This window comes from Ornithodoros turicata, chromosome 9 (genome assembly GCF_037126465.1).
Source record: "Ornithodoros turicata isolate Travis chromosome 9, ASM3712646v1, whole genome shotgun sequence".
Classification (NCBI taxonomy): Eukaryota; Metazoa; Arthropoda; class Arachnida; order Ixodida; family Argasidae; genus Ornithodoros; species Ornithodoros turicata.
Window position 1 is genome coordinate 23,433,224 of NC_088209.1, and position 27,054 is coordinate 23,460,277.

General features: G+C 46.9%; 2 long non-coding RNA genes across 3 annotated transcripts in view; one reads left to right on the forward strand and one right to left on the reverse strand.

Annotated features, from left to right (window-relative positions):
- The window catches only part of LOC135368400 (uncharacterized), a 214,934-nt gene that overhangs the window by 26,614 nt on the left and 161,266 nt on the right, over positions 1 to 27,054 (forward strand). Inside the window, exon 2 of one of the 2 annotated variants that reach the window (XR_010414769.1) lies at positions 14,236 to 14,344. The exons of the other annotated variant lie outside the window; for it this stretch is intronic. This is a non-coding gene — a long non-coding RNA (uncharacterized LOC135368400). The remainder of the gene's footprint in view (positions 1 to 14,235; positions 14,345 to 27,054) is intronic. 2 annotated transcript variants of the gene reach the window in all.
- On the reverse strand, positions 10,013 to 23,211 carry LOC135368401 (uncharacterized). Its single transcript, XR_010414770.1, has 3 exons — positions 22,214 to 23,211; positions 11,205 to 11,395; positions 10,013 to 10,317 (listed from the first exon to the last, which is right to left on the reverse strand). It is a non-coding gene; the product is annotated as an uncharacterized LOC135368401 (long non-coding RNA).

Sequence of the window (27,054 nt, forward strand, 5' to 3'; positions counted from 1 at the left end):
ATAACTAGAAGACCTTCTGAAGTCCACAGAAGGTCTTCGGTTCCTGCCACGCTCGGCTCGCCTGTCCGATCCTGCCTCCTGTCCACAGGCCACTGCAGCTGGAAGTGTTCCTGCCTTGCCCTCTGTGCTATTGGTACGTGCCTCTTTTTCTTGTCGTCATCGTCGTCTTCCCACATACATAACACAACATCCCCACAAGTCATGGAGCGGACAGGGAATACCAGCATTGCTAAGGTTTCAGATGGCTTGGTAAGTGATGCCGTCTGCACCTGGCGACGAGTTGGCACGTGAGCGGCATGCGGCAGCTCGGAATTTGGACACTGAAAAATCAATTTCCAAAATTCAGAGTTCGTCACTGGCTCTCTTCCAGCGATGGCTTCTTAGATCTCAGAAGTATAATCTGGAAATATTTCAGTGTGTGCTGCGGTGTCACTTCACGTGTCACTTCAGCCTCAGATTTCTCGAGAGACAAAGCGAGCGCACCCAACGGATTTCTAGGTGACGTATTGTCTTTCACACGCCAAGCCTTGGCAGCACAAGCAAAAGGTGAGAGACCGGCACAGAACTGGCGCCCCCTATCCACAGTTTTTAGTTCCTCCTGGACCACCCGTGCTGCTGGAATGTCTTGAAACAGACCCGTTCGCCGGGCTTTGCGCTCCTCCATTCTCCTACACGCAGGGAGCTGTTCATCGCGAGGATTTGTGGCCTTATGACTCGTTGGGACCTTCGCAGTTCGGGATGACGATCGGAGGGAAGCACTGCGCGACCGTGAGCTGTTCAGCTCATGTTCGGTTGTGACATATGCTCGTGCTATATGCTCGAAAAGCCTCCCACTTGATTAGTCTGAATTTTTGGGCTTGGTTGCCGATTTATACCTGTCACACGCTCAGATGAAACATAAATGGGAAGTCGATCACTTCCTGTCCAATCTGCATTATTAGACCAGGATAAGATCCGGGATATGTCTTTCGGAGCAGATGGAAACATCCAGAACATCAGTCGAAAAATCTCTGCGATATGTGCGAACCATCATTCAGTGAACATAGGTCCAGTTCGTCAATGGTGTCACGCCACATCTTCTCTCTCTGATCGGCGCCCACACTTCCCATAGCGGACGATGAGCATTGATATGTCCAACACAAGCAGATAAGGCGGCTGCACTCCAAACAAGATATCCCTTATGTTCCGCTGTGAAACAGGAACCGATGGTGGGAAATATAAGCTCACAAGTGTATCCACAAGGTTGCCCAGACGAACCTTGCACCCCACATGTGCAACGGGGCGAGTCCGCGGTCCCCGTAAAAGGCTAGCAGTTAAATCCGATCGTACACACGACACAGTCCGTGATAAGCCCGCCCGTCTGGACGTAAATAGGTTGTACCCGCTGAGGCGGAAGTCATCCTTACAGTATATGCTTCACTGATGACAATCATCGGAATTGGGTATTTGAGCAAAAACAGATTGATGTCAGGGAGCTTGTTACGTGGGCCTCTTGCATGTCATTGCGTCACAATAGCACTTATATACAATCTGTCCAAGAAGAAAGGTCAGCCGTCTTTCTGCAGCAGAAAGCTGTTGAACGTCAGGGAGGGATGCAGCCAGGGCCGGCAAGAGGGGAGGGATGCCGGGGATGGAGCCCGGGGCCTCTTCAGGGACTATCCTGACCCAAGGTTCGATGGTTGCTGGCACCAGGAGACTTGAGGAGGGGGGCCCGGGCAGTGCTCGTCCCCGGGGCCCGTAATTTCTCTCGCCGGCCCTGGATGCAGCCAGTAGGAGAAAGGCAGAGGATGTAGTATACCGTCGCTCGATACAGCTGTGTGTGCGCGCTTCAGTCGAGGGGAAGCCATGAGCTTCGGAACGGAAGGGCTTTCGGGCTTCAGCAGCATAAGTCGCTGTTGGAGGCCGCTGGATAGCCGTTTCACATACAACAGGTGGGCTAAGTGGCGTTGGCTTTCTACCAATATTGCTGGAAGGACTCTAAGTATATCATGGCTGTCAAGTGTGTGTGTGTGGGGGGGGGGGGGGTGCTGTCTAGCAGGCTTGTCGCTATCACCACGTCGAGAAGGCCGGAGCAACATCGACGCTGAACTAACTGCAGGCAAATGGGAGCGTCATTGAGTTATAATTAAAAAAATACATCACCTAGAGTCATGCGATCAACGGCATTTGTCCTTACTGGGTTTTTGTCACCTCCTCATGTGAATGTCGTGTAACGTCAGTTTAATTATGTAAATTTTTACGAGCTTAAGTTGGAAATTTGCCAAGTAAAGGTCACTTTTTTACTCCACCAATGTGAAGAGCGTGTCTAATTTACTCAAATTATTGATAATTGACAGTGATATTCAGGAGCTACCCCATCGGAAAAAATAGCCGAACATTATGCTCTACGGAGCTCCCACAGGATAGCGCACAATGAATTTTTCAGCGCAATCGAGTCCGACGAAAGAAGGTTGAAAACCCAGCCAACCCCGGCATCGCAGAAAGGGATAACACAGGCATGGCTTATCGTGTCCGACTTTCGCTGGGATAATGCTTTCCCTCGCCCAATTTTAGGAACTGCTCCTTTTTCTACTATCAATCTGTGGGCTGGCTTTGGAACCTCCTTTCGTCGGACTGTGAGCGATTGCGCTCAAAAAGTCATCGCGCGTTGTGGTCCGGTGCTCCGAAAAACATCATGTTCGGCTATTTTTTCCATGGGATAGCTCATGAATCTCTCTGTCAATTATCATAAATTCGAGTGAATTCGGCACGCTCTTCACACTGGTGGGGTAAAAAAGTGACCTTCACTTGGCAAATTTCCGAGTTGAGTTTGCAAATATTTACATAAGTATAAACTTACGATACATGACATTCACATCAGGAGGTGGCAAAATCCTAATAAGGACAAATGCCGTTAACCGCATGATTCTAGGTGGCTTAGTTTTTTTTATTATAATTCAATGACAAGTTTTCCGGGACACCCTGTATATGTCTTACTTCCGTTCGCCTTCCCGAAATAATTTTGCCGAGTTGTCCGTTGTTGTCTAAGACTCATTCCCATGCTGTGTTTGGACCCTAACAGCGGTTTGAGAAAGGGTACTGTCTCCTTCGAGAGAAAGAAATCCGATAAGGATTGATTTGTCTCACAATACCGTCTGGCATTGGCCAGACATCGTAACAGCGACTGAGCGATGAGGTGGTAGCGGTGCAGTTCGCTACTGTTTGCTTGTTTGAACACGTCTGGAACGATTATAAACCTCCCGTTAGTATATTTCAACCACCCTTTGTAGACAAAAGGCCATCAATGATTGATGCCTTTACTGACAAGATTACAGTTCCTATGCCCTGGTTACGCCAGGATATAGGATAAACCGCAAGAAGTAATGCCAAGATATGTGTATCTGGACAACAAGGGATACACTTTGCTTTGTTGTCCATAATTGTAGAACATAGGACCAAAATCCAATCAGGCTGGTGTAGGCCAACTGTTGGTAACAGTGCCCCGAGTCCGAAAAGATAGGCACAAGGGTAGACACAAGCTGCTGGGACGAGTCCCCGTCAGGGAAAGGTCACGGGATCTTTTTCGTTTCCGTTACCACCTCCGTTACTGGCCCATATTTGTTTCTGTTTCAGTTTTGGTTACCACCATTGTTGCTTTCGTTTCCGTTACGTTTCCGTTTCGGTTTTCGGTAGCGTCCCACCTCCAGTCCCTTTTTGTTTTCCTTCTTTCTTTTCTTTCCTTTTTTTATTTTTTTAAAAGAGCATTGATACCGTGACAAAACTTAATCCCTCTACGTTCTGAAGTCTATTTTAAGGACTCCAGGGATACATGCATACAAGAGACAACGTTTATTCAAAGTATACATACAGGTACGTGATTTCTGTGAACAGATAATATGAACATGGTTTCCAGGAATGTTACTCACGCTTGCAACTTCCGGGTCACCATAAGCGTATAAGAACTATGCTTCTTCTATTTACTGTATACTACTTACTTGATAGTTCATTTTAGTATTAGTTCTTCAGATAGTTTTAGTTTGCTTCATTGAGGTTTGTTTCATAAATTTATCTGCATGATATGATAAAAAATTGCAATAATTCGGGTCCTGCGGTACCAGAATTATTACCGTAAATTATTGTCGTTCCCGTTTCTGTTTCAGGTATTCTAACTGTGCCATATTAGTTTATGTTTCTTTTACCGTTACCTGCTATATTTCCGGTATAACACCTGTCTCCGTTTCTGGTACATTTCCCTGGTCCCCGTCTCTTCCTCGTTTTTCTTTGAATAGTAGCAAGGAAATTTAATCACATGTGCATCGCATATTAATCGTTACAATAATCGGCCTCCGCGCGTTATCTGCCAAGTCGTGTTGTAGACATCGAGCTACAGCCCTTGCTCCACGATCGTCTGCGATAGAGACTGTCAACCACTGCTCTGCAGCGGTACTGGCGGCACATCGTGGTCGTTCTCTGCAGCAACGGTATCCCGCGAAAGTTCGATTTCTTTCGCACGATTATTCCTCGCGCGTGTTTCGGTAATTCCTGCGGTGACATACCTCACCCCGTGCATGTAGCTGTTGTTGTTGTAGCCTCGTGAATCGTGAAATGAGCCTCACATTTCTTGCAGTTAGTCGCTGCCGTTTTGAGACAATCCGACGAACAGTGTGAGCCGACAAAGGCGAAATATATGGGGGAAGAGGAAGGTACATGAAGGCGCCAAGGTCCCCGCCGAAAAAGAGCCCCATCTTCGCAAAACCCGTTTTCTTTCTTTATGAATGTTAGCGATCGAATGCAATCTGAGGTCGATTGAGATGACAGAAATTGAGTGATGACAGAAATTGGGGTGGCGTCAGGTCATCAATAACCCCCTTCCAACAAGATCCGCGCCTGACTAGGAGCGTGTTATGCTGCGAAATCCTGTTTTTACAGTGTAGGTTGGTACGTCTCACCATCTCACTCACATGGTCTCATCTCACATGGTTCCATGTTCTGTGACGTCGGACGAGCGATCCAGATTCAAGTTTCAGTTCGAGTTTCGAATTGGCAATCTATCTTTAGTGTCTTGTGTTCTTTGCTTCTTCTTCTGCTTCTTCTAGGCAAACAAACACAAAAGCAAGGGGCTCAAGAGTTCCTTTGTTCTAGCCCAAGCTTTCGAATGCGTATATAAATTCGTGCACAGCTTCGAGGCACCATAGTTGAACTCAGCAACTGAATCCACTACTTTTGTGACTCTTCCGATTACCGTATTTTCACGCGTATTAGCCGCACCGCAGATAAGCCGCAGGACTCGTTTTTAGATACATTTTGAATTTTTTTTTGCAGATAAGCCGCACTCGCAGATAAGCCGCGGGTGATACGACGCGACTGCTTTGTGCGCTAAACTAGTGATGCACATACAAAATCAATAGACTTTATCGCTATGAAAACGGGTATCATTTATTCAAGAGAAAAAAGGCTAACATCAGATATATTACAGAGCGGCTCACTAAGACATGTTCCAGGAGACATGATTCACTGTCACCCCTTTTGTTAAAGCTGGGTGGAGGAATGTATCCGGAAGGTCAGACCACTCGAATATGGACCCGTCCCTGTTCGGTATTGTTCGTGCACTGGCAGGGCGGTCCTGTTCCGAAAAACATGACGCACTGTCTGCCCTTTCGTTTCATCCAGGGTATTGGGAAAATACCAGGGAAAGATAGTAATCAGATAAGCCGCACTCGCGCATAAGCCGCAGAGCGTCCGCGAAAACAAAAAATCTCGCATAAGCCGCGGCTAATACGCGTGAAAATACGGTACTTCTGACGAGAGCTGTCTCGAAATGAAGTCTACCCCAGTCTCGGGTTTTTAAGTCATGGATGAAGACAAATGTTATGCGGCAAAGTAGTAGTAGTAGTAGCAGCCTTGTCCTCTCCCTTTCGCGACAGGGTGGGTTGTGTTCAAGGAACAAGTCTCAAGTGCGTTCGCTCTTCGGTAGATGGCAGCACTCTACTGTCTCCGCCGTGCTGCCGTGGTCTTCGGAAGCTAGGTGGCTGATGAGAGTGAGTTTCGGTTTTCAGCTTGGGGCGAGACATGTTTTGTTTCAAAACCTCAAAATTACCCTCTTTTCTCTTCTTTTAATTCCACTGTCACATTGACTGTTTGGAATAATGCACTGGGTGGTACGATTCTCACGAAATTCGCATGGAGTGCATCCTTTTTTTGTTCTTCTGCTCGTTGTAGTCCAAACTACTTGGCCTCTCCTGCGCATCAGTGCCATGCTCTTCGCTCCCGTTTTGCTTTTATGCAAGCCACTGGACTCCTCGAGGAGCTTTAAACAAAACTCCGACCTGTCGTCGCCTTCGCGTTCACCATTAATTCATCCTCTCATATTAACCCAGGCTGTGAAGTGGGGTAGGGTTCTGTGACTGCCACGGGGAAACATCCCGTGTCATCATCACTTCTCCTTCGTTTATTGTTGTTGTTGTTCTTCTGACTCTTAATTGTTGTGTAGTTGAGTCGAGTTTGAGTTTGAATGTAAAAAAAAAGGCAAATTGAATTCGAATGAATTGTTGTATCGTGACGTAAAGCCACGAGTTATCACTGATTATTGTTGCGAATAAAAATTGAGAATTGGAAGTGATAATTGAATATACTGGCAGGATATGTGCCAATCTTAAGCCAGACCATGCTTCTGTACCATAGCCACTGCACTGCTTAGTATAGGCTATATAACTATAAGTTTATATTATTGTGACTTTATTCTGTATATACTGAGTATAATACGGGCGAATACGGGCGAATAATATAGGCGAATACGGGCAGATATTGGGCGATGCCCTCCCGAACTTACTCTAAAAACAGAACTTGCCACGAGTGATAGGATTACCACTTCTGATCCCAAGAGAGAGGATGGCGTACACCTTTTTGTGTCAATTATCATATATCCAAATTGACACAAGAGGGCGCACGCCCCATCTCTCTTCGAATCAGAAGCGATAACGTGGATGAATCATCATCAAAAACTCAGAAACGATAAATTATTCGTGACAACGGTTGGCGCACAGCGTGCAGTGCGGTGAAGTTCTGTTTTCAGAGTGATAAGTGAAAGGCACACGCGCCACGCACTTTGGGTAGCTAACGAACGGGGCTAAAAGTCGGAACCTCGCAAATTGGTTTCTTCATTTCTTTATTTTTGCTGTCTACATATGCGATTCGGGTTTTATATCAATCGGCAAGCAGTGACTGCAAACGCTTTTCATGACAAGCTCTGATTTTATTGATAGCGTTCCAGTTCGCTCTGCGTGCTGATGAACGCATTGATGTATCTAAATGTAGTTTGTTTCCACGCACGGTTGCTGAATCAAACAAGAGCTGGCTCCACACGATTTAAAACGCTGCCTGTTTCAGTTAGTCGTCCGTGTGTTAATGTAAGCGGGCACGGAAGATAATGTGACAAGAGGTGGGTCAGAACGAATGTGTGTCAGTGTGAGTGTCAGCGAATGGGTTAAGGAGATCGCGATAATAAAGTTGTAGGTTAGAATCCAGCCACCAGCGCACGCTTTTTGTCAACAACCGTCTATCACTCCACTATGGCAGTGACTTCTTCGGGTTAGACACGATTCCGTCCGGTTATTCCCCCCCCCCCCCCCCCGAATTGGAATTGACCTCCGACCAATTCGAGTTAGACCCGATTTCTCCCCGAATTCCAGTCACTATGACATCCTCCAGTGACGTTTCCAATGAAGACGAACAAAGGTCGCCACCTGCAACACATGTAAGATTTGGTCACTTACGTTCCCAGCAATACACCCATGTGTGTGGGCACTGTCTGTGCCTTCGGGGATTAACACTGTTAGATCACAACAAAAATAATAATAATAAAGAAAATAAAGATTAGGAAAGGACTTAATAGACAAGAGGAGAAACAAAAACCCCGGCATTACCGCCCGATTTCTCCCCAAATTACAGATTTAAAAACAGCGCCCGATTTTTACACCCCCATACGCCCTACCTAATCTGAGAAAGGCATTTAACCCGAAAAAGTCACTCCCTATATACGGAACCTGCCTTTAAATCAGGGGCCTCAAACTCAAATCAAGTCGTGGGCCGCATCGACTTCAGACCACATCTTGGGCGGCTGCCCAATTAAAATACAATGACCCTTCTGCATCACTCTTCAGTCTTCATTTTATTTTATTTTCCGTTTCTCTGTTATTTTCTAATTTCCCGCAGACGACACCCGGAGACGCTGCTGCTTCTATATAAGCTCGTAAATTTAGTACGAGGATTAAGATGAGCGCACCTTAATCCTCACATTGGTTACATTGTTATAGTTTACCAACGTGCACGCGAATACCAGGTTGCTGCACGTAACTTCTTGTGGTTCATGAGCCACAAGAAGCTCTCATGTACGAGGGTGGTTCCATAAGTTTCCGGCCAGACCAACTTTTAATAGTCATAGAGACGAAACAAGTGTATCACTTTTCGACATAGTCACGCTTAACTTCGATGCACTTTTGACACCTTTCAACCAGCATTCTTATACCCTTGAAAAAATAGTCCGAAGTTTTGTCCGCAAAATGCTGGAAAACTGCCTCTTGCACCTCACTATCGTTTTGAAATCTCCGTCCTCTGAGATCCCTCTTCAAGTTTGAGAACAGGAAGTAGTCACTCGGTGCCAAGTCTGGACTGTAGGGTGGGTGGTGGATTTCTTCGAAGCCGCACTCCTTCAGTGCAGCCTTGGCAACAGAAGCCGTGTGGACAGGGGCATTGTCCTGGAGCAACCTGACACCTCGACTCAACCTGCCGCGCCTCTTTTCCTTGATGACGTCCCGCAGTCGGTGCAGGAGTGAAGCATAATAAGTCACATTCACTGTGGTGTTCCTCTCTTTGAAGTCGATGAGGAGGATGCCGTGACAATCCCAAAATATTGTTGCCATGATCTTCTTTGTTGATTGTGTGACCTTGGCTTTTCTTGGGGGTGCTTCTCCTGGTTTGCGTCATTCCATCGACTCCTTTTTCGAAAGGGGATCATAGTAGAGCGCCATAGTCTCATCCCCTGTGACAATTGACTTCGATATTTCTTCTTCGTTCTCTCGACAGAGCTCCAAAAACTCATTGGCACAGACGACGCGCTGTTGCTTTTGAACTGACGAGAGAAGTCGTGGCACCCATCTCGCACTGACCTTTTTCATGTGAAGGCCATCGCCGATGATGCGAAAAAACGGTTGTTTTCGAAAGCCCCAGCCTTTCTGAGATTTCCTTCACCTTCAGACGCCTGTCGCTCAGCACTTCCTCCTCGATAAGAGACAAATTTTCTTGTGTCACCACTTCCACTGGACGACCATCGCGTGGATCATCTTCAATGGACTCTCGCCCCAGTCGAAACTGCTTAGCCCAGGCTTTTACCGTTGTGTACGACGGAGAGGCTTCCCTGTACACGTTGTCCAGTCGCGCTTTAATTTCTCTAGGCGAAAGTCCCTCTTTTGTCAAGAATTTTATCACAGCGCGGTGTTCGATTTTTTCCATTTTAACTGAAGAGTACACCTTGGCTGTTTGAAATACCGCTCTCCAACCGACAAAAGCATGGAGAGGGCTGAGGGTGGTGCTCCGGCCCTCCAACAGATGGCGCCACGCGTCCTTAATCGCATTTTCAAATTCGCGCGCATTTTCTACCTCGGGCCGGAAACTTATGGAACCACCGTCGTATGTATATGTACGTATATACGTATATGTACGTATATATGACAGGGGCACTACGGCTGACAAGGGTCAAAGCAGTGCCTGAAAATCTTGTGCAATTCTTACTCCTTTATAATTATTTTATTTTATTTTTTGAGAAGGCAACTTCCTTCTGTTCGCTGGTCAAGGGCCACGGGGCCGAAGGATAGCTGACTGCGGGTCGTGCGGGTCACGTGTTTGAGATCCCTGCTTTAAATGATTTATTACACGATGTATGCCTGTTCCTGATGCCATAGCCTTCGAGACTGCAGTATGTATAAATAAATAAATAAAATAAGTAAACGACGACACGTTTTCAAAGGGTCTTGTATTCTGCACTTCTGCAAAGAAGCTCCATTACATGATTTGATTACATTACATGATTACGCAATAGCGGAGCAATGAACGTCCTCCGATTCGCATTAAATGTTCATCGCAGATCACTGGCCTCAGCTGTGATCATCATGGCAACTGGGCATCGATTACGATGCCGCTGCCACGCCAGCCCCGTTCCCACTCCCCGCAGAGAGGAAATGGCCAAATAGTGTCACCGGAACTTCGTTTGTCGACATTATAGCGACCGGAAGCACACACTATCGTGTCACTCTTCCGAAGCTCCCCGCAGCAGTGGAGGGTACCCTGGAAAACAAAGCGCGTACGCTGGAATCGGATCACTATATCATCGCCCAATGGCATCTGCAGGCAGTATAGACGCTGTTTCAAAGGGATTGTAATGCAGTCTGTCCTCTAGTTTTCTTTCTTGGGTTACTTTGAGGTTGGAACCTTCTATTTTGAGCCGCGCGTTCCAGTGCAAATGGTACGAAAACATGTGATTCTTCTGCTAACTAATACCAGGGTGCCTGAATACTATAGCAGAGGGCGCTAGTACTGAGGAATTGAGTTCCACGTACGAGCGACATCCACCGGGGTTCGCTTACCATATAGCTCGCTTGTTTGAGTGATCGTGCATGTGCGCGCGTGTTTCATGTAGACCTTCATCCAGGCAGCCTTTTTTTTTCTTTTTCTTTTTCATACATCAACGAAAGGAAATTGATTTTTAAATAGAAAAATCCAGCTTTTAACTATGCTATCGAACGGAAATGGAAATGACATTGAAATAAAAACAAAAAAAGAAAGGAAAGAAAGGAAACGAAATGTGGCGCTTCCTGCTGAGAGTTCTACGCTGCTGTATGATGGATTATAGATGTAAACGCTGTTTGGTGGACCTTCTGTCCTAAAGGATTGTAAGTCGGCCCAGGACGCACATTCCCCCCAGGGCGCCAGTCGTGACGTTGGTCACCTACGTGAGGCCGACAACGGCAAGCCCTTTCACCATCACTACCACCACCACCAACTGAGTGCAATTATTTTGCTATCTTTTAACTAAAGTTGTCTTCGTAACTATATGAGAGCCCTACAGACGTGGACAGAAAGAGACGTAGAAAAAATGCAGTCAGTATACTTCCTGGGCCGACTTCATGGTGGAACTGTAACTACATCCTTCTTTAAAAAAAAAGTCGGAAAACCTCAGACAGCACAGCAGGTTGTAGGCTCGAACCCTCACAGTCTTCAGCGTGGCCTTGGGCGGCCACTATGGCACCAACGGGCGAACGCCGTGTCCATTCGGCCATGCCGCCGGTCACTTTTTTTTTTTTCTGGTGCATCTACACCGCATATACGGCCTTCGACGCGGATGTCGATGATGTGCATTCATTACCTGCACGAGGAATATAAACAGCAGTCACTAAAGAGGCCTTCCTGTGGCTACCATGTTCGCGGTATAATTGGGCAGCAGCGAAGAGCGACCCTCCCGCACAATGGTGGCCGCCACCACGCCCATAGAGCCACTTCCTGCATCTCAAACGGAGCTTTCATTAAAGCACCTTTATTACGGAACCAATTACCATGCGCTTTGTTCCTAAGGGCTCATTGAAACACGTAACGGCCGGGATGCTGCCTGCCATCATGGACGTGCGTGTGTTCCAGAGTTGGAGGAAATTATTTTTATTTTGTAACGCATTATACCATTACTCATTACCTCGTGCTTCGTAATGCATTACTATATGCCATTACTTTCATCAAGTAGCGACGTTACCATTTTCCCAGAAGCCGCTAACACGGTCATTGGCTTTTTCGTGAACTTGTTGAAAGAGACGTGATTAGTCTTTTATACTTCGCCATGCACTACCGGCGGTAAAAGTTTGGGTGAGCAGTATATATGCGTCATATAAATCAGCAATCATAGGCAGGATTAACTGCAGTGTTGAAAGGGTTGGTGTTCAAAGACTCTACATGCATGGACTCTGTCCATCTTTCTTGCGGTGACTTGGTCGGTGACAAAAAAAGTGGCTGGGAAAAAAATAGCGTGCAGAATTTCGTTGCCTGTTCCTGTCACAATTCGTAACGGCTGACTTTAGACAAATGCCTGAATTTTCAACTCTATAGCAACGAGTAACGCGTTACCTATAGCCAAAATGCAATGACGTTACGTTACTCATTGCTCGTCCACAAAATGTAATGCAGTAACATTACTCATTATCGCGATGTAATGCATTACTCCCCCATTTCTGAACTGTGTTCTGGTTCTAAGTTCGTTGTAGGCGTTCCATTTCTGTCTTTTTATTTTATTTTTTTTTAAAGAATGGGCTTTTCACAACCACCACCTTTCTCTGTATAACAACTAACAAGCTGTTCCTTACTCTAACAGCAGCTTTATTTTGATGATGATGATGATGATTGGAGTGTTCCAAAGCCACAAGCGGATGCTCGCTGTATAGTTTGGTGAAATTGTAATGTTCAGCCTCAAGAGTGAAGATCGAAGCCCAACGATGTCCCAGAAAGGTTAGCAGCGCTTTATGGACAGATCGTTGTTGGGCTGGAGTTGACCAAGGAGAGCCTAGCTCATTTAAAGACACTGTATAAGTGCGGTCCTGAATTCTCTCCAGAAAGCCTCCCAAATCTTATATATTTTTTTAAATATTAAGCATAATGGCTAACCCGTTGCTGGCCATCACTCTTAGAAAAAAAAAAAAAAAAAGGTGAAGCAGTTACACCCCTTAGGAGGTAATAGTTGTCGCATATGTTGTGCCTAAGAGGTTGCAAAGTTCTAACTGCTACCTCGCTCTCTCCCACGAATGATAGGGTTTATCGCTTCTGATTCGGTGAGCGAGGGGGGCGTACGCCTTTTTGTAGCGATTTGGATACAGTATATGATAATTGCTTTTACCACCCTTTTACACCCTTTACCAGACGCTGTGTTGACCTAGGTGGTAACGATATAGAAGTTACAATTTTTTCTTAGAATGATTATAGCACGTGAGACAGTTTGCGCGGTCCAAAAAAAACAGGCAATTACGAGTATATATATATAGTAACAAATAAAGAACACGCATAGATAATTTCTTCCATCGTTAGTACCAAGGGCCTAAGGACTACATCATGTTTGTTGAATCAAACAATGAGGCGCACAGTTTGGGTGCGCATTCCATCGAACAGATGTGAAAGGGAATATGCAGGACGTGCATGCAGAGATGAGAGGGGGATATATGGTGAACTCAGGGTAGAAGGTTGAATGTGGTAGCTGGTTGTTTGTGCACATGTTTAGGTTAAGCAGACAATTAACGAAAAGCGGACAAAAAGACAACCAATAATAACCAACTATACCCCATTCGGAGGACTTTGGTTGGTTGTGCACATTGGAAACGAATTAAGGGCCCAAACACATGCAGGACAGAACGGAATTAGCTGCATCCAATGACCGAAAATGCAACAAAATGATCCATATTTCGCATAATTAGGACTCCCCATTGGTTTTCCATTTATTTCTCCGCGATCATATTTTCCCAAGTATAACAAGGGCGAAGATAGGTGACAAACATAAGTTAGCATTCCACATGCCTCACTCTCGCACAGAGTTGACCCTGAGCTCAAATTTCGAATGTCACCAGGACTGCGCCTCTGCCACGATATAGCATCCATCAGCAGCGCCTCGATGTTCCACACAACGGCTAAAAAAGCCGCTGTATGGAACATCGTAGTTTCATTGTATATAGGGTACATGGGTACATGAAGTTTGAGGAGACGCTCAATTTTCGCAGGGTGATTCAGAAGATCGAGATTCCTTCGCTATAGGAACACGGTTAAGTGCACATAGATGGCTGAAACAATTGCATATAGAAGGAAAGTGAGACTTCGTAAGTTATTTTCGTGGTTTGTAATTTTGTCGTTCACACTAAAGTCATCAGGACAAACGTGCTTAAGTGAGGAAGACATTGATATAGGATGGAAAGGATAACAAGAAAACGCGAAAAGCGAGAAGGCAAATGACATCGTTTTGAAGGACGACGGCCGTGTGGCACACTAGTCCGAGATTTTTCAGCAGTCAGGTTTTGTCATATTTTGAACATTTCGTAGACAAGTGAAATAAATATTCTATTCAGAAAACGCGACACAAACTTTGTCTTCTTCGGTGGTCTGGGGTATATAGCCAGTCTGATTTCGTCGTGACTTACGTCCCCATTTTTTTTCTTCCTCTATCACATCACATCACGTCTTCAGAACTCTTCGTGTCCCACAACATGGCTGCACCCAAAGTGGTTGACAAGTGAACGCGTCTTCAGCACAGTATTTGTCTTACACCTTTCAACGTGTCAGAGGGGTGTATTTTGTAAGTAAACACATTTTCTATATATTCAGGATGCTCAACTCAGAGGTGTAATAACAATGTAAAAAGTTATTTGCAAGACACCCATCTGAGACACTGTCTTGAATGGAATACAACCCCTAAATGGTGTTCTCTGTATATAGTATATGCCCTTTGGAATGTGCCTTTTGTGGAGTACACCATTTAGCTAAGGGTGTTTTAGAAAAATACTAATCTGAAACAGTGTTTCAAATGGAATACCATGCTCCTGTAAAGATGTTTTCCGTATAATGTGCACTTTCTCGAAAACACCATTTGGAAATGTGTTTTAGAAGAATACCCATATGAAGCTGGGTGGGAAAATCTGGCTTTTTGCTCCTCCTTCCCCCGTTAAGGAAAATAAACTGAAATTGGAATTGAAACATCGTTTTAAGTGGAATGCACGCCCTGAAATGGTGCCTTCTTTTCTCTTTTTGTAGTACATCATTTAGAAGGGTGTTTCAGAAAACACCCTTCTCTGTGACGTGAAGCTTAATTGTATCACAAACGTGTGTACCAATGCATATATCTCGAGACAATTACACCAGAAACGTGTAAAAAATTACTGCCTCGTGGCACCACTACTTCTGAGGTCGAGCAGAGAGCAAACTGTACACAAAAAGTCCAGGAAGGCATTCTGAAAGCATTTTTGCGTTCGTCGTATAGGAAGTCAAACCGCACATATTGCCTTTAAAAAAAAAGACCTTTTGTCTTTCTCCTTTTGCAACACTTGAGTTGGTGTATGTACGAGGAAATGGCCCTATATACGAGCAGAAAAAAAGAAAGGGAACGACTTCCTTGCCCGTGCGCTGGAACAGAAGACGTCACTATTGAAAGCCACACGAGCCCCTTTTGTTCCACATGGCCACACAATAAGGAGTCATAATAGCTCGCCAGTGCAACAGTAGGCGACACATTTTTTACTGCCCGTAAGCAGTGGCTAAAGCGACCTGGCGAACACGCCGTGAACAAGAGAAAATGCCCCTTACGACGAAGAAGGACGCCATTGTTGATCGTCCGTTAATGATGTTCTATGGGCCAAGCGAGACAACGGCTTTTCTCGTGGCACGCGGCAGGCCACGTGAACCAAGCATGCGCTCCTCCTAAAAGCAAACGAAAAACGCTCTGTGCGCGGGACAACAGCATTTTCTTTCTCTCCCTTATATTTTCTTTTCCAACATCATCATCCGTCTTCATTCTTTCGTCCGCATGGATTTTCTCTGTTGTTTTTTTACAAGGGTATGTCCTCAACAGCACGCATTAACAATTTATTGTGTATTTTATTGTTATTAGCGTATGATAGCATTTCAATATATATTTCAAGAATATCTTTGTTTAATCTGGAGCCAACGACGCGCTCAGGAGCATGTAGCGTCATATACCGTGATGAACCTTACTCACAGGCCATCACATCACTTATATATATATATATATATATATATATATATATAGCCCATCATATCGTATCATCAGAATATCATAGCCCATCTTTCGGCATCAACGTCACCGCCCATCATCCGACATCAACTTCAGAATCCATCATCCAGCATCAACACATCACATCATTCTTCATGATGGGATGATGAACGAAGGCTATTGTGACCATCATGAGTGAATTTGCCGAGTTATCCGTCTGCAGATCATCTCCTTTCGTCATGTGCACCTTGCTGTGGCTGTAAAACCGGCATATTCAAACCACCTGTGGCTATTCGACGGCTACTTCACCGCATAACACGCTTATACACTCTTAAAAATGAACTTCACCGCATAGCACGCTCCTAGCCAACCATCATCTCGAATGATATCGTTATCTGCCCTGATTTGTTGGAAACGGGAGAAGTATATACGCCTCTTTTGTGACACTTATGCATTTTCGCAGAGAACACTATACTTTTCGTAGACTGTTCCAGTCGTGTATTGTTCTGGGGAAAATGGATAATTTAAATATATCTCTTCGGGATTGGAATTCAGCAAGAACAAGTTATAAACAATACATCATAATTGACACGAAAAAGGCGTACGACTCCCGTTTTCAACAAATCGGGGCAGATAACGATATCATTCCAGATGATGGTTAGCTAGGAGCGTGCTATGCGGTGAAGTTCATTTTTAAGAGTGTATAGGAAACCATCGCCCCGAATGGAATCGTTCTCTCTCGTCTGATTTGCTGGAAACCGGGGGCGTGCTCCTTTTTGTGACACTTATGCAGCTATGTTAGCTGTCACAATCTTTCCGCACTCTCATTGATAACGGTGTCTTTCTGTGCAATGGTTGGGCCTTCAAACCTCCATTTTCAACAAATGCAGGAAGCAGATAAGAGAACGATATCATTCCAAATGATGCTTGGGTTGAGGGAGTGTTGTGCTGTGAAATTCTGTGTGACATACATCGTTCAACTGGACAACATACACTCTTAAAAATGAACTTCACCACATAGTACTCTCCTAGCCAACCATCATCCCGAGTGACATCGTTCTGTCCCTGATTTGCCGAAAGGGGGGGGGGGGTACGCCATTTCTGTGGCATTATGCAGTTCATAATTCCCACAAAAATGGCGTACGCCCGCCATTTTCACCAAATCGATGAAGAGAGCGTCGTCATTCGCATTCTAAAAACTTCACTTCACCGCATAGCATGCTCTGCACCAACCATTTCCACAAATGATCGGGTTATCGCTTCTGACTCGAGGAGAGGGAAAGGCGTACACCTTTTTGTGTTAATCATCATACATCCAAATTGACACAAAAAGGCGTACGCCTCCCTCTCTCTTCGAATCAGAAGTGATATAACTCTATCATTCGTCGCAATGGTTGGCGCAGAGCGTGCTATGCGGTGAAGTTCATTTGTAAGAGTATACACTCTTAAAAATGAACTTCACCACATAGCACGCTCCTAGCCAACCATCATGTCGAATGATATCGTTATCTGCCCTGATTTGTTGAAAACTGGAGGCGTACGCCTTTTCTGTGACAATTATGACCAGCATAAGTGTCACAAAAAAGGCGTACGCCTCCCGTTTTCAACAAATCAGGGCAGATAACGATATCATTCGAGATGATCGTGGCTAGGAGCGTGCTATGCGGTGAAGTTCATTTTTAAGAGTGTACGACTTGTGACATGTTGTAAATGCGAGTGTATGCTCTTGAAACACAACCTCACCGCACAACACGCGAACCCTACACTCTTAAAAACGAACTTCACCGCATAGCACGCTCCTAGCCAACGATCATCTCGAATGATAACGTTATCCGTTCTGATTTGTTGAAAACGGGAGGCGTACGCCTTTTTTATGACACTTATGCTGTTCATAATTGTCACAGAAAGGCGTACGCCTCTCGTTTTCAACAAGTCAGAACGGATAACGATATCATTCGAGATGATCGTTGGCTAGGAGCGTGCTATGCGGTGAAGTTCGTTTTTAAGAGTGTAACCACACTGCGCACAGAATGATACCGTTATCACTCTTGGTTTGCGGAAATCGGTGGGCGTATGGTCTTTTGCGACACTTGTGCAGTTGTGTCGAGTGTCCCCCCGAAAAGGCGTACCGCCTTGCGCTTTGCACAAATCAAGAGTGATAACGGTATCACTCTATGCGATGATAGGCCCTCAGCCTGTTATGTGGTGAAGTTCAGCCTTCAGAGTGTCCGGTTATCACTCATGACTTGTGGAAAGCGCGTGTTCCACAAATCAGAGGAGAGAGAACGATGTCATTCGAGATTGTGGTTAACTATATCGGATCGTATTACGCGGTGACATTCTGTTTTGTTTTAAGAGTGACCGGCTCACTGTCACAGCACCTTTAATTGGAGTCGACGTCCCGCAAAAAGCTAATCGAATTTATCTTCTATTGCGCTCTCCGTGCTCGAAAAAGCATCAACCTCCTGCGGTACCTCATCAAATGCCCGGAGCTGCGCGGGGTTAATATTCGTGGGCTTTGTGCGCTCGGCTGAGCCATTGTGACAGTCGGCATGCAAATCCTCGGATCTCGTTTCCAATGAGGGATCGCCCAACCAACCAGTTCCAGCAGAGGAAGGGAATGCCTCGTTGTTTGAGCTACGATGCGATAAGACCTAATAGCTGCTGCCGAAGAATGCCATTGTCGTCCTCTATATATATATATACTTGTCACTGCGAGAAGGCCCCGGGATGATGCATTGGTACTGCGGGTGTCACACAAAACGTGTTATTTGCAGCGCTCAAGTGGGGAGAGCGAGAAATAAGATTTCCTAGGGGCGGGGCTTACTGAGGGGGCGGAACAGGGAGGCGGAGCGTGAGGCTCCGCCCTGCGTGCCGTAATTGGTCGGTGGAAGCGGCTCACTTCCTTCCTCTCGCGTTTTAATTTCGGACAGTTTGTCGGAGGGTTGTTGAAAAACGCACGATGCTTATCTCGAGTAATGGAGTGTTGGCACGTGGCTTTACAACCGCTCAAAAAAGCGACGCGCTGTCTGCTGGGTTATTTGAGGGGCGAAAGCAAAACACGAGCTTATACTGTCGGAAGGGATAGCTGGCTTTCCTCGCTGTAGACCCAAAACCTTTCCTGTCAACCGCTATCCGTAGCGAGGCTTCGTCGAGCAAAGTCTGGAAGTGCTCGCGTTTTCACAGCGTTCAAATGTCTCGATGAAAATGCAAGTGCTCTCTGAAAACACAGCTTCACCGCACAACGCACACCTACGCCTCCCGCTTTCAACAAATCAGGGAGGATAACGATATCATTCGAGATTATGGTTGGCTAGGAGCATGCAATGCGGTGAAGTTCATTTTTAAGAGTGATAGCTAACCATCAACCCGGATGACATCGTCCTCTCGTTAAAAGTGGGAGGCGTACGCCTTTTTGTGCCACTTACGCGATTACGACAAGGCGTTGTCACAAAAAGGCGTACGCCTCGCGCTCACGTAACACAAACAAGCAACGGCCTCCTCGAAGAGCTGTAAACAGAACTCCGACCCGTCCCGTTTCTCCTTAATTTGAGATGCACCAATATTCGACGGACATCTGCACATTCAGATGCGGCTGCACTAAGAGCATAATACCATTGAGACCCGCCTTGCTCTCTGCGGCGGTGTCGATGTGCATGCGCCCCCCAGTCACCGAAAGTGCATGAACAAACTGTTTGGATCGCCACCTATTGTCATTCCATATTGTCACAACCATGCATGCTCTCTAGCGAAATTGAGTACCTCTCGAATTGCATTTAATTTGCACCCGTCGAGCCTGTCTGATCCTCTTCGTATAGAGTTGCAGATGACCCACACCTGTATATGAAGCGATATGTGGTGGCCAGTTTAGGTTTCCAGATCTCTATTCTTCCTGCATTGTTCATATATATATCTACTCCTTGCTGATCGCCCACATGATCACACGGAATAGGTAGAATTACGGGCACTGGTCTTGAGCTGCAAGGACCATTCTTGGAATCCTTATGTCAATGGCAATTTCAGCGAGTGGATCACATGTGCTCGTATTATTACCTCTGAGTTGAAATGCGCACTAGAGTCCATGGGCGGATCGAAATGGGGGTGGGGGGGGGGGGATGGTGCCGATGTCATGACCCCCCCCCTCCTCAATTTATATCGTTGCATTGAGTTTCAAGTGACCTTGGTAGTGTAACAGCATGCTGTCCAAGGCAGGACCCCCCCTCCCCGTCAGAAAAATCCTGGATCCGCCTCTTACTATATTCGGCATATAGCGACAAGGAAGAAGGACAAAAGACAGGACGGGTATAGCGTTTTCAACCTTTACTGTGCAATTGCAAAGAAGCAAATACACACAGAGAATCGATAAACTGCATGTACGTGCGATAAACGACATGTTTGTATTTGCTTCTTTGCAAATGCGCAGTAAAGGTTGAGAGTGCGACCCGTCCTGTCTTTGTCCTTGTTCCTTGTCGCTATATGCCAGCTATATACCAACCGGCCCCACACATCTGTCACCTTACTCTATTGTCAGCTGAGAAACAGTTGACCCTTCTTTGACTGTGAAGGTGTATAGCGTTGACTCGTTGATGCGCTAATCGCAAGCGCTCGTCCTGTCTATATATATACTTGCTTTCCGCGCTATGTTCTCTTCTTGCGCTAAGTAAGGCTAAGCGGAGAACAAGTGCAGAAGCTGACTGCTCTCTGTGCAACATATCTAATGATTCAGCCTTTTCTTGTATGGTCTCCGTTTGCTTCTTGTTGGCACTTTTGGAAGCATCACAGTTGAAGCACAAGAGAGCACAAGCAAGAGATACTAGAAACAGCTCTTCACACGCCGCCTTGGGGACCCAGTTGATATGCGCTATACGATCGCACCAGACATCGACCTTCTGACTGACCTCTCCGTTTTTTTTTTCTTTGTTCTTTTTCTTATCGAATAAACATATGCTGCTTGCGCGCCACGGCAACAACAAATATACACTGATGATACGCGCACCATTCCGAAGCTGTTATATAGGAAACTGTCAAGGCGTAACCGGTAAATTCGCGACTAAGTAATCATATATGCGAAATTAAAACCCTCGGAAGTCAAATGCCAACTATAGTAGAGTCGAAAAGGAGAAACTCGATGCGAAACAACATTATCTCTCACACACTGTGGTGTTCTTGAGGATCCGGAGCATATTCTTCTTCATTGCTCCCACTACCAACCTTCCCGAACCACACTCTCCGAGTCTCTTCGTCAGCTGGACTCTCGCCCCTTCTCCCTATCGAAATTGCTTGGTCCCTGGCCTAATCCAGCCCAGCAACGCTCTGCGCTCAAAGCTCTTCTGACATTTCTGGACACCATCGGACTTCGATCGTTCTTGTGAAGGGGCTCGTTATTTTATTCCCCACATTTCCACCAGCAATGGCCACTCTCCAAAGCCAAAATAAAGTTGTTCTCTCATGCACAACTTCGTCCTTTTTCTTACAACCTTCACTTCTTTGTCGTCCCCCAGACAGTCACCAAAAAGAGAACAAAACATTTCTAACACCAACTGCATACTTGTAAATGTTTTGGATTTCAGAGTTCCTTCCTCTTGTAAGCCGTTATGAAGCCGACATGACACAAGGCGTCCCTTTTCATCTCAGCCTTTCCATCACTATAGCTGAGATCTTCTGGCAACAGCCACCTAGTCAGCCGTGACGCTCTATACGGCATAAGTATGACACGGCCTGCTGCGCACTTTTCTTCATTTTCTCTATATTTTTAATGCTTTTGATTTGTTGATGCCATCAACAGCTATTGTAAAGACTATACTGAGCTCCTTGCTGAAGAAAAGAAAGAAAAAGAAAGCCAAAAAGGCCACACTGCTCGATTCGTTGCTTGACGACACACGAGACAGGTCTGTCTTTCGAAATGATGTATAATTGTATTCAAAACGTGAACACACCGTACATGATGAACTGGTAATGGTGGTTGTGCACGCAAGTGTAATTGGATACCGTTCGGTGTTGTAAATAGAAACGTCGACATTGAATGTCATGGTGGCCCACAAAGGAATAGGGAAGCAAGCAAAGAGCCGCAAGCCAAGTATTGGCTGACCTCTCTTAACACTTAGAAAGAAGAAGAGTACGGGAACAGAGCATAACTATATACAGACTTGGGACAACACTTACACAAACACATACAGATAAGCCGCCCAAGAAATCATTCTTGAGTTATTTGAATGTACTTGAAAAGTGCACGCTCCTGGACCAACCATCACCCCTGAATGATCTCGATCCCGCCTTTGATCTGTTGAAAACGGGAGGCGTACGCCTTTCCGCGCCACCTATATGCCGTTACGTGAACGGTCACAAAAAGGCGTAAGTCTCCCTCTCTCTTCGAATCACAGCGTGCTGCGCGGTGGCGTTCAGTTCTTAGGGCGTATACACTCTTGAAACACAACTTACCACACAGCACTTTCAGAAGGTCCATTACTGCACTGAATGGTTCCGTTATCACTCCTTGATTTGTGGAAAGCGCGGGGCGTATACGCCTTACACAGTTGCGCTTAGTGTCACGCAGAGGCGTACACCCCACTCTGTCCAAGGAGTGATGATGGTTGTAACGTAGTCGAAGTTACCGTAGTTTATAAGGACCACCTAGACAGTTCAGTGCTGGTTCTTGACTGCCTTTTCCTGTCCTTCTCCTTTTCCTCTTCTCCTCGCGGTCTCCCTTCTTCATTTTCCGCCACCTGGCGGGTATACGCGGCAGCACACACACACATGCCGGCGCCAGCGAAGACATCGTCTCGATGTCCAAAGGTACAGTGAGTGAAAATATACGCAAGTGAATGACTATATACACAGGGGATCTAGTTACATGGGGGAGAACAGGTCAGCAACAACAGAATAATTGAAGCAGCCGAAAACACGGGACAGGGAGAGGAGACACACCACAATGACACCCTAAGACAGGTCAGCAAGTCTGGGCAAAGTCAGCAACAGTTGGCTATAAATATGGCTCAGTTTTTTCCACATGGACGATACCTGTCCCTCTGTCGTCAGAGTATACTCTATACCTCGCACACGACCGGAGACACCCTTGACGGGACGCAGTGTCGTCCCTCGTAAAGAGTTGTCTTCTTCAGCCCAGTTGGCGGAGTCCTCTGCAACACTAGTTGGCACTTTTCGAAAACAACGGACGCTTGTCGAAGAGGCGCTTTGCTTCTGCTGAGCGAACCCCATATGCTTCGAAGCCAACTCCCGAGCTTCCGCCAGATTGGATCTGACGACCGCAGCATAATCGGGCACTTGCTCTAGGTCAGCGAGCTGCCTAAGACTGTGCACGACGTGTAGTGGAAGCACAGCATCCCGTCCGTACAGCAAGTGGAAGGGAGTCTGACGCACCGTATCCTGGTAGCCGCTGTTGTAACAGAACACGTTGTACGGCAATATGACAGGACACTTTTCTGCGGTCTTCGCCTCCAGCCTCCGGATCATAGTCTTGGTTGTCTTGTTGGCTCTCTCAACTAAACCGTTGCCTGCTGGATGATAAGCAGTAGTCAGTGAGTGATGAATCCCACGATATTCAAGGTACTTCTCGGTGGACCTGACCATAATATGTGTTTCGCAATCAGTTATAAGCACCCGCTGGGCAGCCGTGCTTCAGAATGATTCGGCGCTCTATGTACTGCTAGATCGCCTCGCCTCAGCTTCGCGATCGCTTCGCCTCAATGTTGGTGACCCCCTTTGCTTCAACCAACTTAGTGAGGTAGTCAATGGCAACGATGATGTGTCTGCATCGAGGTGCCGCTAGCAGTGGACGATGTGAAGCTCAACTGTGTGGAATGCGGAGTCTACTTCCACAGGCTGGAGCAGTCCATAGGGGGCGGACGGCTTTCATGCGCTAGCATAAGTCACAGCTCCGACAGTACAGTAAATGTATTAAGGCCACATAAACCGTCCAGTGCTGGCTCCAGACTACATTTTCCTGTCTTTCTCCTCTTCCTCTTCATCTCGGTCACTCTTCTTCCTTTTCCGCCACGTGGTGGTATGCGGCAGCACACTCCCGCCACAACGGTATCAGCGATTTCTCCAGAAATCGACCCCTTTTTTGTATTTCGTGTTAGCGCCGCGAAGCAACTGTGTCTATGAGCGGCGTACATATGTGGACACATGGAGAGGACAGCAGGAAGGAACGGGAGACGAGGGATTAGTATGCGTCCTGGGCCGACCTCAGGGGGAATTGTGCCGACATCCGTCTTGAAAGTCTTCGGAAAACCCAGCGAAAACCTCAGACAGCACAGTCGGTGGTAGGATTCGAGCCCACCACCTCCCACCAGTCTTCAGCACGACCTTGGCTAGCACCACTCGCTCGGCCATGCCGCTGGTAAATCGACCTCTGGGGGTGTGCCGTGTCCACAAGGGGGTGTATATGTTCATAGGTACATCGTTATATGGGTACATGCATTGGTAGCCGAGCTGTATTGAGCAATCTCATCCATTTTAAGGGTGGTGTTACAAAAACCACGGGGTGTGCACCCCCTCTGGGGTGAGTGCAGGAAAATCCCTGACTGTATATATCAAGCGCAAGTGTAGTTCTGTGTTTAGAGCGTAGAGGGGACAAGAATTGCTCCCCATAGCAGAGTAGAAAATCCAGCAAACCAGTAAGGAATTGCTAAAGGAACACTGAGCTGACTCCCAGATTTTTTTCGGTTTTCGGTGCAGAGTGCTCTCACACGAATAAAATGAGTTCCTGCGAAAGAACGATGAGCTCAGGTAACCTATAGAGCGAGCGCGAGGGCTCTGTTCCGCACACTTTTGAAAATTCCTGTTCCTCGTGAAAAGTGCGCATGGCAGAACGAGAGGGCGTCGTGACGTATGCTGCTCCCCTCACGTGACCAGTGACGTACAGCGGCACAGCTCAAACATGAATCGGCGGCGCATGATCTGCGAAGAAAAACAAAGAAACAAGACACTTACAGAGCCTTCACCATCTCGATTGCACAGCTTCACAGCACAGTAAATTCATTCATTGCACAGTAAATTCGATTGCACAGCTATAAGGCACCGCAGGGCGAAAATCTTTTGCATGGTGACTCCTGGTGTACAGCCTGACAGACGAGGCAGGACTCCGAGCGATGTTAAAGGCCACCTCATCGTAGAGAAGCGCCTCAGGACATGAGTACCTCAGTGCCTCAAGACGCCTTCGTCCTGAGGTACTTGTCGGGTGTGAGACTCCGCACCACAAACGTGTTGAAGTAACAGCGCGACAGTCAATCCATTCCGTGTGATGTTTCAGTGAACACTATTTCTTCTCGCCAGGTGGCACATATAACTATACAACGAATATTTTCCTTTGAGTGATTCGGCGTTCCTCCACGGAAGAGCGATCCAGCATCACTGGGCTTCACCCCACTGGTAACCAAGTAAACGAAACCAAGCAAATAAAGTAAACAGCCGATGGCCCGCACGAGACTATAGTATACCCGTGACGTCACGCAGGGTCCAGGTCGCTGGAGAGGGGAGCCTTCAGGAGTTTCGGTTTCGATATAAGCTTCCCAGCTCTTCTGGCAACTAGCGAGTCCCCGACCGCCAGACCAACTTTGTTTCTCATTTCTGAAGAATGTGCCGAACTTATTTACACAGTCACTATAAGAATTTCGAATTGTCCTGGTGTCTCCCGTCGGTCTTTCGCCAATTTGTGTGGAGGCATAAATTTCCCGTGCTGTGCATCGCAGAATGTGGTATCACCGAGGACTTTCGACTATCTAACTACCTTACGTTCGTTTCTGAGCCCTGTGGTAGGACGAGCCGTGCGGGGCTTTTTGTCCGTTCTGATATTTCGGCCATCCAACGCCATCTGCGTGTGACTGGTATTGGTGAATATGTCTGCTGCACAGTTCGCTTGGCCTCTCTTGACCTTCCCCCAGGGCGTCAGTCGTGACGTTGCCCACCTATGTGAGGCCGACAACGGCAAGCCATTTCACCAGCACCACCACCACCACCTCTCTTGACCTCACAATCGTCTCTCTCTATCTCCCGCCGGCGGTCAACTATAACGTGAACGAACTGGGCACACTTATAGATGAGCTCCCTGCGCCTTTTGTGCTCTGTGGGGATTTCAACGACCACAATATGATTTGGGGCAGCATACGCTGTGATGCAAGAGGTGAACGACTTGCTGGTCTGTTTGCCGACAGGAGTCTGTGTTCTAAATGATGGCTCTCCGACGTTTATTCACACCACGTACCTTTCATCGTGTCTCGAGCTCACCGTTGCATCGCCATCAGTAACCCGCCGGTCTCTATGACGCGTGGATGCTGACACCCTTGGTAGTGACCACGTACCGGTTTTGATGAGCGTACGACATGTCCGCGAGTCATCTGCCTCACATTGCAATAGACGGACAAACTTGCAACACTATCAAGACGCTATCGAGGTTGCTTCTTCAAGTGGTGGGCTCCGAAATGAGTGGGACTTCCGTTGCGCAGTGGCTAATGCAACACCGGAGGCTACAAGGGCATTCCGGCTTCCTTTTCATTTTTCTCCAGTGGACGCCGAATACGGGCGGCTCCGCCCTTCGTCGCCGCGCGGAACGGCGTGCGCGACGCACCCATCTACCACACGACCGGCAAGAAGCACGACGGGTACAGAAGGCTGTTCGCCGGCACTTGTGTAAACTCAGACGGGATCACTGGCGTCGTTTTTCGACATCTCTGTCTTCTGGCACCCCGATGTCTCCGATCTGGGGAGTGCTCAAGGGACTTTCTACTCCTGTGGTTCAACGGCACCCGTTCCGCTCCCCGTTCTTAGCCACCTCGCGTTCTGAGCTGCGCATTTCGGATGACTATTGCGTGCGTCTCACAGGGCAGCCTCCAATCGTGCTCCCATCAGCTCAAGGTATTCCACCTGGTATGCCGTCTTCTAAAGGCCCGGCCTGCCCCATAAAGACCTGCCCCTTACCCTTTTCGAGCTCGACTCTGCACTACGGGACTCTCCTCAGCATACCTCCCCTGGAGCAGACCAGCCCAGGCCCTTCGGAATCTTAGCCTGTCGGGGCGAGCATCCCTCCTATGGATCTTCAACGAGAGCTGGAGCCAAGGGGAAGTCCCTAACGAGTGGAAGACCGTGATGGTGGTCCCTTTACTTAAACCAGGTCAATCGCCGCATCACATCGATTCTTTCCGCCCAATAGCTCTTACAGGCTATGTGGGGAAAACCTTGGAGCGTATGATATTCAGCCGCCTGAGCTAGTACCTTGAGAGCACGTCTTTTTTTTTCCGAGGTGATGGTGGAGTTTCGCCCAG